At 39.0% G+C, this 18,170-nt stretch overlaps 1 long non-coding RNA gene across 1 annotated transcript; it reads right to left on the bottom strand.

Moving 5' to 3' along the window:
• Positions 1-1,888: 1,888 nt before the first annotated feature.
• LOC140505649 (uncharacterized) lies at positions 1,889-11,932 on the bottom strand. The gene is made up of 2 exons (XR_011967591.1): positions 11,865-11,932; positions 1,889-11,359 (listed from the first exon to the last, which is right to left on the bottom strand). It is a non-coding gene; the product is annotated as an uncharacterized lncRNA (long non-coding RNA).
• Positions 11,933-18,170: the final 6,238 nt, after the last annotated feature.

The following is an 18,170-nucleotide window of genomic DNA, read 5'->3' as shown; positions in this document are numbered from 1 at the left end:
GTTCCTGTGGTCAAGAGCTTACATTTTATGGGAGGAGACAACAAGTCTGTGTGTAAACGCATTCAGAATAAATACAAATCCAAAAAACAAAGGTGCTTAAAGACATTATGTGTTAGAGGAAGAACTTGACCCAAGTCTTCCTTACCCTGAGGCTGGCCCTCCATCCCCACTAACTCTTTTTGGACTTTTATTTTTTATTGGACTTTTATTTGAGTTCCCAATTCTCTCTCTCCCAACTTCCCTTCCACCACCCACTGAGAAAGCAAGACAAAACTGCTACAAATTACTAATGCTATATTTACTATTTATACTAATATGTGCTATATTATTTACCCTCCTCGCAACACCCAGCCATCCTCGATCATATCCACCACACCTGCCGCTGTTACTTCCCATAACGTTGGTTAAGGACCCATATACCAACTTCTTTGCCACCCAGTGCCCCTTAGAAAAGACAGAACAAAAGCTCATTACGTTTGTTCTAGACCTAATTTGATCTGAGTTCTTCAGGCCCACATGAACCTACTTGGTTCTGAAGCTATAAACAGGATGAGCTTACTGTACTGTGGTTTCCATCACCTGATTTTCATTGAGGAGATATTTGGACATTATTCATTCCCATCAGTTTTCCTTAGATGGAATTGCTGGAACTTCTAGATTTTTTTCCCTACGAGGCATAAAGATCGACAGTCATAATTTACTAAAGAACACAAGCAGAGATTCCAACCATTCACAGAGACCAAAGAGGCAAGACTACTGGGAATTGGCTTTTTGCCGAATGCTTGCGGTGTGGCTCCTCCCTGCTGAGCCAGACAGATTTACCAAGCTGCTTGAATATCGAGGCCTGGCTCATGGGATCTTCACATAATGCCACTTCAGAGTCCCCATTTCCTCCTAAAGAGATCTGTAAATCGCTTTTGGTCCTACCTTCGTAAGTTTTTCTTTTTTTTTAATGTGTTTTTCTTTTTCCTTCTTTCCCCTTTATAATCAGAATTTTCGAGGTGCCAGGACCTATTCACTGCCTTGCTTTGGATCAGTGTGCTCAGAGCTGTCCCTGGAATGACCCAGCTTTGGGAAGCAGAAACCCTTGGTCCAGCTGCTTTTGGTTGACTATGTGGCATAATTGAAAAACAGTGCATTGAGAATTAGAGGATATGGTTTCATATTCCATCTTTGCTGCTTGTGATTTACATGATGTTAGGCAAGTAAGTCACCTTCTTTAGGCCTCAGTTTCCTCATCTATAAAATGAGGGGACTGAACTAAATAATCTCTGGTCCCCTTTCAGTTCTAAATCCTATGGCTAGCAGCAGACCTTGTAGTTGACCCTTCAATCTAATGTTTTTTTACTCAGATATAAAGATGTGCATTACTCCCAGTAATCATAATACATTAAAACCTAGATTTAGAAAGAGATGAAAATCAGGAATGGTTATTCACTTTACAGAAGGATTCATAAAATTCATTTAATATAAAGTTTTCTCCATGCGTTGAACAAAAGTTTATCATAGGCACAGAAATGTGATCAATATGCAACTTTTTCAGAAAAATTTCTATTATATAAAACATGTACCTGTATAGGTATCTCTAGCAAGACAATGGATTATCATACCAACACCTTTACTACTCCTCTGATGGGTTCAGTACTCCCTTATCTTCTGTACAGCTTCTGGGCAGGTATCTTGAATAGCTGCCTACCCACCTTTCTCACTGATACAGGCTTCTTTCTTGTGTGCCCACCCCATTTGTCCTTTCTTGGACTTAGGAGATAATTGTCTCCAGTGATGTCAAAATGGAATTATACTAATATATCAATACAGCACTAATACTGTCTTGTTTGACACCGGAATTATTAAAAGGCACTATTAAATTTAGTAAAAATGACAATCCTTTCAGAATTAATTTGTAGATTTAATTAAATACCAATTAAAACAACAATGGCTTTCTTTTCAGTTGATTTGTGTATACTGGAAAGTATGGGTATATTTGGTTGTTCTTAATGGAGTTCTTCCTTGTGGGCTAACATGCTCCAAATGATGAGATAAGGCGGCTGCTCTGCTGTTCACTGGTGGATGCTCCAGGATGTCAGAATCCAGGGGGTATCTGAGCTGGATTCTGTCAGGAGGGAGGCACAAACTTGGAAAAGAATATGGAAACAAACAGATGGAGAACCACATGGAAAGGGGTTTCCTGGTGTGCTACTGAGCATCAGTGAGCTGGTCACTGAGGTTTAGACTGAAGAGAGATGAAGGAAAAATTGACATTTGGCCCACCCTGTCCATTCAAGTACTGAGAAAGAGTTCTCCAAATGCTCATAAATTTTCCTTGTGAAATTTCTTTCTCATTCACTACTTTTTAAAAACTAACTTTAATCACCAATTATACTAATTGATTTTCCTTGCCTTAATTAAATGCTTTTGCATCTGTGTACCTGCTTTGTCTTTAAATAAGATAGCATTGTACTGATGGAGGCTTATACTGTGATTTACAAAACTTATTGCCCAAAATAATTCATACTGCTACTGAGCCTGGGAAAAGTAGTTAGGGGCTCCAGAGCCATAGTTTTCAGGGGTGAGGTTTTATACCCACATTTGTACAAAGAGTAACCAATCTGCCCCTTTTCAATCCTGTACAGAGTAACAACCCAAACTACTTGGGGCCATTCTCTAGTCTGGACCTTTTTACCAGGGCAGTTTTAGGCCTTCCTCTAATTCCTTTGATCTCCCTCGCTGACACTTTCTTATCATTTTTCCTTGATAATATCCCTTATACCACTTCTTGCACACAGGTTATTATTGGAAATAGCTGCTTACACTATTGTTGAGTCACTCTGTTGCCCTCTGGGTCGCCTACTATGTCGAACCTTCAGAGACTGCTTTTTCATTTGCAGCTATACAGTGTTGTCAGGAATATATTTGTGTCTAAAAAAAAAAAAAAGATGGATCTTTGTGTTGGGGATCAGCATGGGATCATCAAAGCCTGGCACAATTTCCCAAATGCAATCTAGCCTGCTCTCTCCCTCCGCCATTCAATTCTAGGCATAATTAATGATCTCTTGCAGTGCCTGTTCCACATATATGTACTCATATGTTAACTCAGTAGGCTGGCTTTCTAATTGCCTGTCACAGCTTGGACAATATATATTTTTATCCACTTACTTTTTCCCTCATGGATGATTAGGTCAATCTCTTTCGACCTTACATCTCATTAAGGAGACTCTCTAACATTCTTGGGTTTGAGACAGTCAGTCCCATATCTTCTACAGACAGGAATGACTGGAGAACCTTACCATTTGTGAGGAAGTCATTTTCCTTTTGTATCCTGGGCAGGGCATCCTCCTTGACCGTGGCCAATAATCAGAGGAGTACTACTTTTCATTCCTATTCTTCTCCTACATTTCTGACAACTCTTTCTCCTTCCTCAAGATGCCCCTTCCAAATTTTCTCATTTCTTTTGGAAGATCTGTCATCCTTTCTGACCTCTCAGACTGATAATCTTATTATCTCCTATTCCTTGCTTCCTCCTACCCCACATATACAATTAGTTGCAGGATGGGTACTGTTTCTACCCACATCCACAGTATCTTTCATATCTAACTCTTCTTGACTCATATAATCAGGGTTACCTTTAGAGTATGTGTGGCCCCAGGCCACACTTTTTGGGGACCTGTCTACATGAGCATTGATTTAAAAATGTATAATAAAATTAACGGATCATGTGAGGTCTACAGTTTTTTTCAGGAAGATTTAGAAGAATTAGCTTAGAATGTTTGTCATAAATATATTGAACTGTATGTAGCAGAAATGACTGTTTAAATTTGTATTATGCCTACAGTCTACTTGACCACTCTGGATACAGTACCATACAGTTACCTGACCACCAACAGTTAAAGTGAATCCCCCCATCTGTCCTCCCAGCTCTTCAAAACACTTTCTCAGAAATTCCAGGAAAACAGTGGCTACTCCCCTCACTTCTGTGTTGACCACTGTCCCTCAATACATCCACAGATATCCATAACTTCATTTTCAGAAAGTGTTTTCAAGACCATTCAAAAGCTAGAATAGAATACAGCAAGTAGCCTCCTATTACTCAATAATAACCATTCCAAGAAAAACTGAAAATGTTGGCCTTTTTGCAATAGCATGTGTCAAAGAATAAAACCTGGTGAAAAAAAACTTTAACAGAGATTGAAACTCAATTTTGGTACATTTCTTGTGGGGGGAAAAATAAGCCCTTCCTAGAAAGTCCTAGTAATGATATTTCTTTTTAAAAATTTTTTTTAATTTTTAATTTTTTACAATTTATTTTTAGTTTTCAACATTCACTTCCATAAGATTTTGAGTTTTGAATTTTCTGCCTTACCTTTTCCTCCCCTCTCCCCAAGATGGCATGCAATCTGATGTAGGCTCTACTTATACATTCACATTAAATATATTTTCACGTTAGCCATGATGTAAAGAATTTGAAGTAATGGGAGGAACCATGAGAAAGAAGAAACAAAACAAAGATTCCAAAGTTCTTTCTGTGGATGTGGACAGCATTTTCCATCATGAGTCTTTTGGAGTTGTCTTAGATCCTTGCATTGCTGAGAAGAGCCAAGTCTGTCAAAGTCAGTCATCAAAGAACAATGCTGCTTTTACTATGTACCATATTCTCCTGGTTCTGCTCACTTCATTCATCATCAGTTCTTGTAAGTCCAGGTTTTTCTGAAACCTGCCTGCTCATCATTTCTTATAGCACAATAGTATTTCATTATATTCATACCACAACTTGTTCAGTCATTCCCCAATTGATGGACATCTCCTTAATTTCCAATTCTTTGCCACCACAAAAAAAGCTGATATAAATATTTTTGTACATATGGGTCTTTTTTCCATTTTTGTGATCTTTTTGAGACCTAGTAGTGGTATTGCTGGGTCAAAGGGTATACAGTTTTATAATGATATTTAATTTCATGAAATAAGTAATTTTATAGATAATTTTTATTCCATCTTATGCTAAACTTTAGTTTTTTGTAAGTATTATTTGTTGTATTGGCAGTCCAAATCAACCAGAAAATAGAATGTTAATACTGGCTTTGCACTTTACAGTGTCCTGTTTTTTGAAAGCCCAGGTACTATAACTCTATCTTGAAATTAAAATAGTAACCACTTTGTGTTAATTATACAAAATACATCAAAATTAGAACTTAAGAAAATGGAATCAACTGGTACTTTTCAATTGTTGATGCAAACTTAAAACATTTTCATATTAAAACTATACTACACTGTTTTTTTGCACTATTTTTGTGATAGTTTAAACACACATAAACATGAAAAGTGCAAATTAAAATAATCTGGTCTGTGAACAGATACTCTAACCTTTAAAGTAACATTACATAACAGAAGGCACTATCTTACAGCATGGTTGAGCTAGTATGTATATGCACTTTGACGGCAGGGAGTAGTCTGACCCTTCTTTAAATAGGAGCATTTTAATATTTAGAGTTACAGTCATACCATTTTATAATACATTTTAAGGCCAATTTGAAGACGTAGCTTATTTTGTGAATTATTAAGAACTTAGGTAAAGCACCCAGTATTTTTAAGCAGCCAGTATGGGATATATTTGAAATGCTGAGAAGTAGATAATAGGACATCAAAAGCAGTAGTTAATTGCTCAGAACATAGAGAGTATGCTACTAATATCAATATTTAAAGATTTTAAAAATCAGTATTTTAGTGAGAATAAAAAGGGTTTTGTACCATTAATAAAAGGGAAGCTGGGTTGTACCAGGACTGCAGTTAGGAAGACTTGAATTCAAATATGGCCCCAGATACTTACTAGCTGTGTGACCCTGAATAAGTCACTTAACTCTGTTTTGCCTCACTTTCCTCATTTGTAAAATAAACTGGAGAAGGAAATGGCAAAACATTCTAGTATCTTTGCCAAAAAAACCCCAACTGGGGTCATAGACAACTGAACAGCAAAAGCCATTAATAAGTAAAATATTTTTAAATTGGTTATTTTCCCTTTATCTTCTGATATAGGAGTTATTGCTGAGGTTTTAAAGTGACTTGTTCATGGTCACACAGCTAGTGTGTCTGCTCTAAGCCAAGGTGCCTCTCAACAAATCTCATATTGAGCTGAGATACATTTCCATGAAGATTATACCCAGTACTAGTCGTTCACTCTCAAAATAACAGAGCATGAAATGTTTCCAAATTCAAACTGACTATTTCCAAGGTTTCAAAGATAATGATTATGTTATTTAGTCCAGTCAGGAAGACCTAAGTTCATAATTCTGCCTCACACTCTTATTGCCTATGTAACCCTGGGCGAGCCACTTAATCTTTTCATCCTTAGTTTTCTCACCTCTAAAATGGAGATAATAGTCCCTGCCTTCTGCGTGGAAAGGATGAAATCAGATAACATATAAATGGCTTTACAGACCATAAAGTGCCATCGAATAGTAGCTATTGATGAAGCTGTTTACGTCTTCATTTTATACTTGGTCCCATTCCATGTCATTTGGGAGTTTGAAGGAAAGGAGCACTAGGAGAAGGAGTTAGACATGAACATGGGGCATACATTTACCTCCCTCATGCTATAGTTTGAGAGAAGATGAGAGATGTTTGGGTTTGACATTTTTCTCCACTTCTCATACAGACAGACTTTCCAAATCCCACAGAAGGCCATTTTCATAGCATACTGGGATGGGCCCTTGATTCCATTGCCAAGACATCCCCTAGACTACATGGAGGTTTCTGAGGTTACCTGGAGAAATCATGCTGAGACAACTGGTTCAAGAGCCATCCAGGCTCAGCCCCTTGCCCTGATACATTGATGAAAGTGGGGTGGGATATACATCCAGGCCATCTTGAACTGGGATTTCTGGGAAAATGGGGAGATTTCCTCTGCCTCAGATTCCTGGGGCTGTAGTGGCTGCTGGGGCTGGCTTTTAATGGGGGTTAAACTGGATTGGACAGGTCCTCACAACTCATCTCAGGAAGGAAAAAGGCTGCTGGGCCCCATACAAGAGATCCAGTCACTTTAGCCATCAATAGCTCAACTCCCTTAGCTTTGACCCCGCCTTGATACCATAGCTTGTGCTCTGTCATCTCTGCATCCTACATGATCCCATCAACTCTGAAACCCACACCTTCTCAGTCTAGAGGGTCCCTGGGGTTTCTTCATCCCTCTAGTTGGAGAGGATGGAGGTGGACAGTAAAGAGTTCCTACCAGACTTTCTGTTTGAGGAGGTCACCCTGGTCAGGAATCTTATCATTTCCCACCCTGCTACACTCCTCCAGACTTTCATCATGCCTCATTTGAGGTACCCTTGCTGCCCTTTTAAGCTTTCTTTTATGTATTATCTTTCTCCCATTAGAGTATGAGCTCCTTAAGGACAGGGACAGTCCTTTTTGCCTTTCTTTGTATCCCCAGTGCTTAACACACTATGTGGCACATAGTAGGCACTTCATAAGTGTTTACTGACCACTTGACATAATTCAGGACAACTGACTGGCTTAATTTTTGTGTATTCATGCATTCCCCTATCCCACATAATATGTCCTATACAAATAAGGCAGTATTAACTTGGTTGTGTAAGTCAGTAGTGTTGGACTCAAAGAGAAAGATATATTCCTTCTGGCTACATATTGACTTAGAAAACCACAAATTAGCATTACCTTTGTTGCATTATATTTTATTCATTTTGTTAAACATTTGCCAGTTACCTTTTAATCTAGTTTGAGCCAGAGTAAGTTTTGAGGCCAGTTGTCAGTCATGGCTGGGAGGAAGGTGGTGGCCCTAAAGCCCTCTCTGCTAAGCTTTAGGAGTAGTGCTGCCAAACTGCCTTAGATCAGGCCATTATCTCCTCTTGGCCTAGATTACTGCAACAGTTTTCTAAATGGTTTCTCTGCTTTAAGTCTCTCCCCACTCCAGTTCATCCAACACATGGCTGCCAAAGGAATTTTCCATAAGTGCATATCTGACTCTCCTAGTCATTTAATTTCAGTTTTCTGGAATTTCTATTGCCTGTAGGATAAAATATCAATTCCTCTGTTTAGCATTCAAAGTCATATAGAACCTGGCCCCACCTTATCTTTCCACCTGCACTCTGTGATCTAGCTAAACTGGCTCTCTCTCTTTTCCTCACACATGACAATCTCTCACCTCTGGACCTTTCCTCTAACCATTCACAATGCCTGGGAGTGTGCTTGGTACTTAACTCCATCACACAGAGTCCTTTACTGTCTATATGTACTAGCTGTTTCCCCCATTAGGATATAAACTTCTCATGAGTCGGAATTGTTTCTTTGTGCTTGTGCCTACCTCACATAGTGCCTGGCACATATCAGACACTTCACAAATACTTGTTGATTGATTAAATCCTGTATGATTTTAACAGACATCAGAAATTCCTTGTTGAAAGAGAGCCTTTAAGTCTGTGGTTTGGCTCTACAAAATTAAAATTTTTTTTTATAAAATAAAATATACAGTAAAATCTAGTACTCTTTGTAACTTCAACTCAGCTGTGTAAGAATGAGATATGCTATAGAAAATCTCTTGTAAAAATCTGTCCGTTCTCTTCTCCACTTTGAACTATGGATATACAATAATATGGATTATTTCCATAAAGATCTGTTGAGAAGCCACTGTTTTAATGGATAGAGAACTGGCCTTGTAGTTGAGAAGACCTAAGTTTACGTGCTACCTCTGGCACTAACTTGCATTGAGAGAAGATAAGCATTGAGGATGTGTAGAGCGAGGAAATCATAGTTTCAGTATTATTTTTTTAAAAAGATTTCATAAAGATAAGAAATATATGAGTTAGTGGTTTATGATTACCTTTTGTAGATCCACATTTTTTCCTATATCTTCTTTTTTTTTGAGATATTTTATACGACTCCTTAGTTCTTTGAAGATTGTGTCAAGCTCACTATATATTTTCTTGTATATTGTGTCTGGTCTGGCCATTCTGCAAATTTGTGTTTTTTTGTAACATTTCAGCCTTCTTTTATGACACATCTCTATGGGGGCTAAATCTGGTGATTGTATTATCATTGGTGATTAAAAGTCATAGTCCTCACACTTTCACAGTTATTTCTTTTTAACAGTATTGTTGTCATTGTATAAACTGTTCTCTTGATTCTGCTTGCTTTATTATTTTTCAGTTTATAAAAGTTCTCAGAATTGTTCATTTTTATTAATAGTGATGTTATTACATTATAATATATGTTATAGTATAAATTATTTTTCTGCTTGGCCTCACTTTACTCCTTATCAATTTATATGGCTTTCCAAGTCTTTTTGAAATCATTTACTTCCTCATTTCTATCACATTCATCACTGGCAGGCATGTACCAAAGTATATGGAGAGCTGGACCTAGGCTCGGGAAGACTTTAGTTTAAATTTGGCCTCAGATACTTACCAGTTGGGTGACCATGGACAAGTCACTTAACCTCTGCTTGCCTCAGTTTCCTTAACTGTAAGATAAGGATAAATAATAGCATCTAGTTCCTAGCGTTGTGAGGATCGAATAAGATCATATATGTAAAGTGCATAAGCACAGTGCCTGGCACATAGGAAACACAAATGGTGTTGTGGTTATTATTTGTATATCACAACTTACTCAGTTATTCCTCAATTGATGGGCATCCCTTTAGTTTTCAGTTTTCTGTCACCACAGGAAAAAAAGCTCCTAGAAATGATATTTTTGTACATAAAGGACCTTTTCCTATTTAATCTCTTTAAAAAAAATTGTTTTTAAACCTTATACAAAGAACAGAGTAGGCACTACTAACTGTGTAAGTGGGAAACTAGATGCAAAAAACAAAACAGAAGGAGAAAGAGAGGGAATAACCAATAAGTTATTAGGACATACTGTATTTATAACTTTGAAAGTCTAAGTAGTTGCCAGTGTATGCTTAATTGGCTTTATTTTCATTGAAAGTCAAATGCATGAGAAATCATTTTTAAAAGAGACAAAATAAAAATAGTAGTGCTTGCCTTACTACCTTATGGAATTGCCATGAGGAAAGCCCTTTGTATTTTCTAGCGGAGGAAACCAGGATTCCAAAGTGACTTCGTCCTCGTCATGTGAATCTTAGGTTCTAGAGCTAAAAGAGATCTTACAGAGATCATTTAGTGCAATCTTCTCACTTCACATATGAGAGAGCTGAATGTGGCTCAGACAGCTTAAATAATCCGCCCAGTAGTAAACAGCAAAGCCATATTTGAAACTAGCTCCTCTGATCCCAAGGTTGAAGTCTAGGATTGACATTCAAAAATGCATTTTTAAGAGGGCGGAGTTGTACATGTGAGGTGTACTTTAAAGCTAATTTACTTCCCTAGCTGATTGTTAGCTTTTGGTGATGTGTATATATTAGAGTTGACTAAGTTCAGAAACATGTTCAAGCCAATTGAGATAGAGCCCCCCTACAATTTATTTCCACTAAAATATTCCTAAAATGAATTTATTTTACAGGGAGTGTGACATTTATTTCAAAGCTGGTTATGAGTTAGATTTCCCACTATATTCTTGCCCACAGTCGCACAGCTGTAAGCATTAAGTAGCTGTATGAATTCTGATAACTTTGCTGGTATGCACCAACTAATTCTGCATAATTGGTTAGATGGACTCAATTCTGTATTTACCTCCAGCAGTTCTTTGCAGCTCAGGAGCAGAAGTGAGACAGGACTGATAGCAAAGTAAGGAATTAAGTGGACTGGTCTTCAAATCTAGCCACCTTGAAACAGTGGATTTTGGACCAGGTGGGTGGAGAAGTTCAGCACAGCCTATGAAATGGGTAAAATGGGAAAAGTTGATAGGTTGGAGGTTTGGGTCAGAGTGGAAGGATGAATGAAGCTTTTGTGGAAGTGATGGGAAAATGACAGAAGTAAAGATTTTGTGTTTGGAGAATGAGAAGGTCTGAGATGCAAATGGAAAGAGAGGTCTGAAGAGTCAAAACAGACAGGCCAAAGAATCTGAAAAATCAGTCGGTGTGGATGTAGAAATTCCTTAGATCTTGCCCTGTTAACCCCTTCCCTTCCCCCAAGACCTTGTAAAAGTTAAAAACAAATAAACAAAAAACCTGCTAAAATTAGGGTGTTATACCTTATTGGGAGAGTCTGTTTTGTAGAATAAAGTGTCCTGAGGTAATTAATTTGTATGGCTTTTTTTTCTTCTCTTGTTCCCCTCCCCCTGGAAGCAGCCTTACCATTTTGTTTTAGCCATCTCTGCATTTCAAGGCCAGGGTGTGTCAGTACTTGTCGGGGATCAACCTCTAACAGTGGAAGGCTGAAATCTGGATTCTTCAGAAGTTCCAGCTGTCCTTTTCTCCATGAATTTCTCTCCGTGGTTAGAGGGTGTTGAGCTGCAGAGTAGATAAAAATCCAAGGTCTGTTTATGGCTAGGAAAGCACTCTATGTGCTTTTTGCAAGGGGGTGGGGGTGGGGGTAATAAAACTTGGTTCCTGGCAAAGTCTCCAGTTGGATAGCTACAGCCTGCCTACCCAAAAATTTACACTTCAGTTTTGAACAGGTATTTTTCTTTCACTCATGTTATAAATAAGCCTACTGTTGCTGTGTCCCTGTGCCACTCGGGCCACATTCTCTGCCCAAGTCAGCTCCGGGTCCACAGTGGGTGATTGAGGAAAGATCTGAAGTGTTTGGGGGGATGAAAGGCACTAAATGAGAGCCCTCCAGACATTATGATCGTCATTAATTATTAGTACTATCACAGCACTCATTCTAGCACTCCCACAACATTTCCATTAGCAGGGAAGCCCAGATCAGACCCTGACCCTTAATCTGACAAGAGACCTCCCAGAATGAGTACATTAGCAATTAAAAGAAGAAAGATTTTCCCTAGTCCTCTACCACTGCGGCTGCTGCTGCTGCTTCTGATGTTTCCAGAGTCTGCCCAGTTACAAAGTTGAGCTTCAAAGCAGATCTTCAGTGTTCTATTTGTACTTACTGTTCCCATATTTAGAAGAGAGCAGCACATACTTGTCTATTGCTTCAAGGCGAATTCTAAAGATATTTAAATGGGAGCCTTACATAAAAACAAGCTTGCCCAGGAAATCTGGGCGGAATTGCCTTTGTAGATCCTGAGTATCATAACAAGTTAGGATGTAGAAACTTTAAAAATTAGAAATCAGGAACCAACCTGTAAAAGCTTTGATAGACTGAGAGATTGATGATATTATTATTATTTTTAACCACACACTTCAGTCTGTGAGGTTGGGTTTGACTTCCTTTACAGCAAGTAAAGGCCTTGTTTCTTTGTCAACAAGCCTAGGCAGCTACAGGAGGGCATACAAGGAGAGAATTATTGAGAGTGTTTCCAGAGCTGCTCTCTGCAGAGAGATAGCATCAATTTCATCATTAGGAACTTAGTATGCGAGTGAAGTGTGATTTTAGAAATGTTGAACGATGACGTCTTTTGTTTTATCTTTACTTGTGTCTCCATTTCAACGAATTTGAGATGGAGAGGGTCCCTGTCCTGGATTATTCCACAGGGAGAGTTTTCCGTCATCTCTGCAGATGAAGCTCCTTGCCAATACAATTCTAGTTGATTGTTTTGGTAGCTGAGCCATTCACAATTTTTTCACCCAGATCTTTTATGTATCTGGCCGGAGTTTTAAAGTACCATCTATAGGCAAGGAATAGTGTTTTTTCTTTACAAATTTAATTTTTCTGTTTATGAGATTGTACCTGTGACCCACCATGATCTTAACCAATAGCAATCACAAAATGAGATCCCCTTGAAAGTGACTCTAGGCTCAACACTCTTTTGGTCCCAGAATCCACTTAAAACCCTATAGCTTACAAGCTCCATGAATGAGTTTCTTTAACCAAGCATGGGACAATGAAAGATTCTTCCCATGCAAACAGCATCACCAGGGGGAAAGGGCTTCGCATTAGGAACATGCAAATCTAAGGAGAAAATTTGTAGCCAAGGCAACTCAGGTCTAAGGTGACACCCTTGTTGGAACCTTCTTTTTTCAGATACTTCTGCTTTTTCTTTCTGGTCATCAGACTCCCAGTGGTCAAGTCAGAGACCTGTTCTCTGCTTCTCTCTGCTCTTGTCTCTGCTGAGCTGGTCTCTACCGATCCTCAGCCACTATGTAGTCTCTGCCAACACCAGCAGATCATGGCTCCAGGGGCTCTCTCTCACTTTTATGATTTTCCATTCTGACCAGTTACACCTATGCAGCTAGCTAGAGAAAGGTCTTAGGCTTTTGAACCGAACTCTTCAAACTGTTGCCCTTCATACAGTCTCAGTTTAAACTATTTGAATTGTGGTCAGAAAATTCCTTTGAATTCCTGTCCAACCCCAGGGTACCTGGGATCCTTATAAATCCTATAAGTTCTGCTTAACAAAAACTGCAAAGGAGCTGGGTGGGATTTGGGTGTGTGAATGGGAGATTCTTTTCAGTCCCTGTCGTTTTTCAGTGGTGTCCGACTGTTTGTGACCCCATTTGGGGTTTTCTTGGCAAAGATACTAGAATGGTTTGCCATTTCCTTCTCCAGCTCATTTTTCAGATGAGGAAACTGAGGCAAACAGGGTTAAGTGACTTGCTCAGGGCCACGTAACTAGTAAATGTGTGGGGTCAATTTGAACTCAGATCTTCTTGACTCCAGGCCAGGCTCTATATCCACTGTGCTACCTAGCTGCCCATCCTGTACCAGGTCTAGGAGCAAAAGGAGAAAGGGGCTGGTAGATGAAGCTGGTGACCTTTGAACTATTTTCCTTCAGCAACCCACTTCAGTGGTGTGAAGTTGGTTAACTTGGTCCTACTTTCCACCAGAAGCCAAAAATCATTATGCTCCTTGAATACAGACTTTCTCTAATGACCTATTTCAGACCTTAATCATGGCATGACCATGACCCTGAGTTCTCAAAGGCTATGCCCCCAGAGTACCAGCTGTACTTCCTATCAGCTAAGGCTTGCAATAGCCATCCTGGCACAAATTTTTGTGTCTGTCATTGTAGAAAGATCCAGCTAACTGGACTTAACCACTAAAGGGCTGGGCACCAAGTAATGAATTTGGAGTTCATGATAACTCAGGAAAATGGTCTGGTAAGATGTGAAGGGGATAACACTGCTGATGAAATCATAGATCTTTTTAAAATATTGAAGCATCTCTTAGATAACAGTACTTTGTACTTTTCAAAGGCCTTTCATGTCCATTACTTCACTTAGTCCACAGGGCTGGTTATAAATAGGATCACTTGATTGTGTCCTTAGAGAAGGACCTTAGAAACTACTGAACATAGATACAGAGCTACCTTCTTCCAGTCCCACAACGTTAAAAAAAAATAGTATCCTTGAAGACTACATTCACTCCAAGATGAGAAATGTAAGTGGTTGGATTTGGGGGGGGTTTTCATTTTGATTCTCTCCCTCTTCATCTCTCCCTCTTGGCTTCCTCTGAAGTCTCAGCTCATATCCTAGCTTCTAGGAGAGGTCTTCCCTAGTCCTCCTTAAGGCTAATAATGCTTTCTCTTTGAGAGTGTCTACAGTTTATCCTGCATACATCTTGTTAGTACATAATTGTTTACGTGTTGATTCCCTCTACCAGGCTGTGAGCTATTTGACAGCAGGGACTGTTTTTGCCTTTCTTTGTATGTCTAGAACTTAGCACAGTGCCAGGCCCATAGTAGGAGAACATAATGAATACTTACTGACTTGATACTTTTCCTTATATACTTTTTTCTGAACATGGGGTAATTGATACCCTTTGGAAGTTTCATTACACTGTTGGCATTATTACTTTACCTGAAGCACTTTATCCACCAGTGTGTTTTTGGAAGTTAAGTGCATGGTGGGAAGGATATGTTTATCTTGGAGTTAACTAGACTTGGAAACCAGAATACAGTAACTTTAACACTAGCTGTGATATATTACCTCCTCATTTGGGATTGCAGACCTCAGGTACACATGTTAAGCAGCAGTAAATTTAAAAGGTTAAAGGACTAAGTGTAAATGATGAGAAAAGAGAAAGGGAAAGAAAGCAGAATAGCCATTTTCCATTATTTTGAATGAAGTCGGAGCTGGTAAAGTGTCATATTTATCACACTAAGGACGCTTTAGAATTCCAGCCTCCATAGCCGTCTTGCCCACTACCGTGTGAGGTGAGCTAATAGTAGTCATCAGCAATGTATGGCCAAACTCAAACATAACATTTACATGAGCTGAAAATGGAACAAGGTGTAAAATATGGGACTTTTGGCAGCCTCAACTGAACAGCATATGGAATGATCACTGAATGCATTTAGCCTCAACAAGCAGATAATAGAGGGTGACGAAGGGAAAAAAAAACACCCCAGTATTTTCTGTTTAGGTTAGGCAAGTAAATGATATTATTTCTTTTATTGACAACAGGTAGTAACTGGCATTCAGATTTTACTTTAAAGTTTTTGAAGTACTTTACATACATAATCTCATGTGAACTCCATAACACTGTGTACCTGTGGGCACAGGGATTATCCTCTTTGTCAGATATTGAGATTGGGCCTTCGAGGAGGGGTCTGTGGTAGAGACAAAGAGCTGACACAGGTTTTACTGGCTTATTACATATACCGTAGGAAATGTACACATATGGGGATGGATGGACAAAACAAAACCCAGCTATTAGCTCTCTTGAAAAGAAAAAAAAGTCACAAAACTATAGCTCTAGAGCTGGAAGAGAATTTAATGCAATCCTTTTGTTTTATAGATGAAGATCCTGAGACCTAGTGGGGTGAAGTGTCTTGCCCAAGGTCACACAGGTGGTAGGTGACAAAGCTAGAATTAGAATTCAGCTCTTGTGACTCCATTTTCATTAGGCATCCCTGACCTCTGCTTTCTAGCTCCTGCTACCTCCTCTGTCAGAATATAAAATCCTTGAAAGGGATTATCTGTCCATCCAAAGGATCTATTTATCTTCAGTCTATCCATTTCTCACCTATCTATCCATCATCTGTCATCTGTCTATCCACATCTATTTATCCATCTATATCCATCTATTTATCATTTATCTATCCACCTTCTATCATCCATCCACCATCTATTATCTTTCTGTCCTTCTGTCACCTATCTCTGTCTATCATCTATCCATCTATTCATTTATCCATCAAGCTACCACATATATGTATATATATGTATATATATCCATCCATCCATCGATGTATTTCTCTACCGATCTATCCACTGCACCACTGTGATGTTGGCTAAAGACCTAATAACTAAAGCACAAGGGCCTGTCCAATGGTCAGCTCAATCAATCATAGGCAGCACACTTTCACTTCACATAAAAATTGTCTTTTAAGGGAACATCATATTCAAATGTTATGGTTTTAGGAGAGGGTATTGGGGCGAGGGAATAGGGAAAAGGGAAGAAAGCCTAAAAAGTTGCTCTTGTCTTTCCGAGTCCAGTCTAGGACTCTGAGGTGATCAGGTGATTAATTTCTGGAAATGAAATTAGGAATAGAACTGGGAAGGGACTCAAGGACAGGTGGCCACACCTCCCATCCCCTCTACAGCCATTCATATCTATGATGTCTACTTAACATTCTTCAAAACTTCCTCATTTTTTAGTACTTTCAATCTTCTGATAATATTAAAGTTCTCCATTAAAAGATCTAGGAGCTGGTGCTAACTTCACTTGTTAACACCTTGCCAACTGGCCCAGATTAATTAAATAAAGGCAGGGACTACACTAGGCACTAATCTCTCTGCTTAATGACTTAGTCCCTGAAGCAATTAATCAAGGAGGAATAAGGTCACCTTTTAGGTCTGGGAGTAATAATTCCTTTCAAAGCTAGCCCTATATGTAGTGTGAGTTGCGAGGCTCAAGAAATGCCTTTTTGCTTCCAATTATCTCCTCTTCTGGTCTATTAGAGAACCTGAAATTCCAATATTAGAGTCATTTATTTGGGTTACGGCATCATACCTACAGATGGCTCCTCTTAAAACGAAGTGGGAAAATACATTCATTTATTAAGAGCTACCAACATAGTAGTAATGAGTAATTTCTTCAGGGCCTAGAGGGAATGGAATATAGAATAGATAAATTTTGATAGAAGACGAGTTATGTAAAGTCTAAAACAGGATACATCTTGGATATTACAGGGAGGAATACGAGGTAATTAGATGACTAGAATGAGAAAACAGAGCCTATATTCCTGATCTTTAAAATGGGGATATTATTTTTACTACCTAAACCACAGGCTTCTTGTGAGGTTGAAACGAGATATGTAAGAGTTCTATGAGCATAAAGTACCATACAAATAGTAACAATGACGATGATGATGATAGCAGGTGGAGGGACATAGAGTGGTAGAAGGAGCACTCAATTTGAGAAAAGCGGACATGGGTCAGGCATTAGCTGGCATTTGCTTGGAGGCTATTTATCCTTTTTGTAGAGATTGTTCTGACCTCACTCTTGCAGAACAAGGCTGGCTACATGTTTCCAACTGGAGTTCTAGAAGTATCCCTTAGGGATTAGGAATGTTTATTTATAATACTGTCAATTCAGTAGTATATTACCAGCATAGTTAGGCACTAATGATAAGCAACCCAGTTCCATTTAACCAATTGACATAGATTAGCTTTTACAAAGAGATATTTGTTGCTTGTCCTTCATTTTGAGGGGGACCAATGATATCACAAGGTGATGTCTTGACTCATTTGTGAATTGGATTTAAGTGAGGAGAATTGCACAGACTCATCAGCCTCACTCTCTTTTCCAGTCATAGAAATCCAGTAACAAGAAAAAAGCCAGAACAACTGGTGATTGTCCAGGATACAGTAGATGACCATGGCATCTTCCATGTCTGTCCAAGCTCTAAGTACTTCACAGTGCCTGCTTCTGCCATGTTCATGGCCATTGGAACAAATTGTTTTTACCTGCCCATTTTACGGGGTGGCAGTGAAGTGAAGGGGGTGGCAGTCTTCACATGCTTGAGGTAGATACCCACTAACTCTTGGGTTTGAGGCCTGTCACTTATGCTCAACCTGATTTAGCCGGTCTACCAAGATGATTCTTCAGGGTGTGGCTGCTTCACATGCTACAGCTTCTTGGAGCCATCAGTGAGAGTTGAGTGTCAGGTGGACACCAAAGATGGATGAGCAGCCCTGAAAAGGGCTGTTACTCTAGAGGTGCAAGTCCTCCCTGAACACCTCATTTACCCAAAAT

The sequence above is a fragment of the Notamacropus eugenii genome, chromosome 5, assembly GCF_028372415.1.
Source record: "Notamacropus eugenii isolate mMacEug1 chromosome 5, mMacEug1.pri_v2, whole genome shotgun sequence".
In the NCBI taxonomy this organism is placed as follows: Eukaryota; Metazoa; Chordata; class Mammalia; order Diprotodontia; family Macropodidae; genus Notamacropus; species Notamacropus eugenii.
This window is presented reverse-complemented; position numbering and strand designations above follow the sequence as displayed.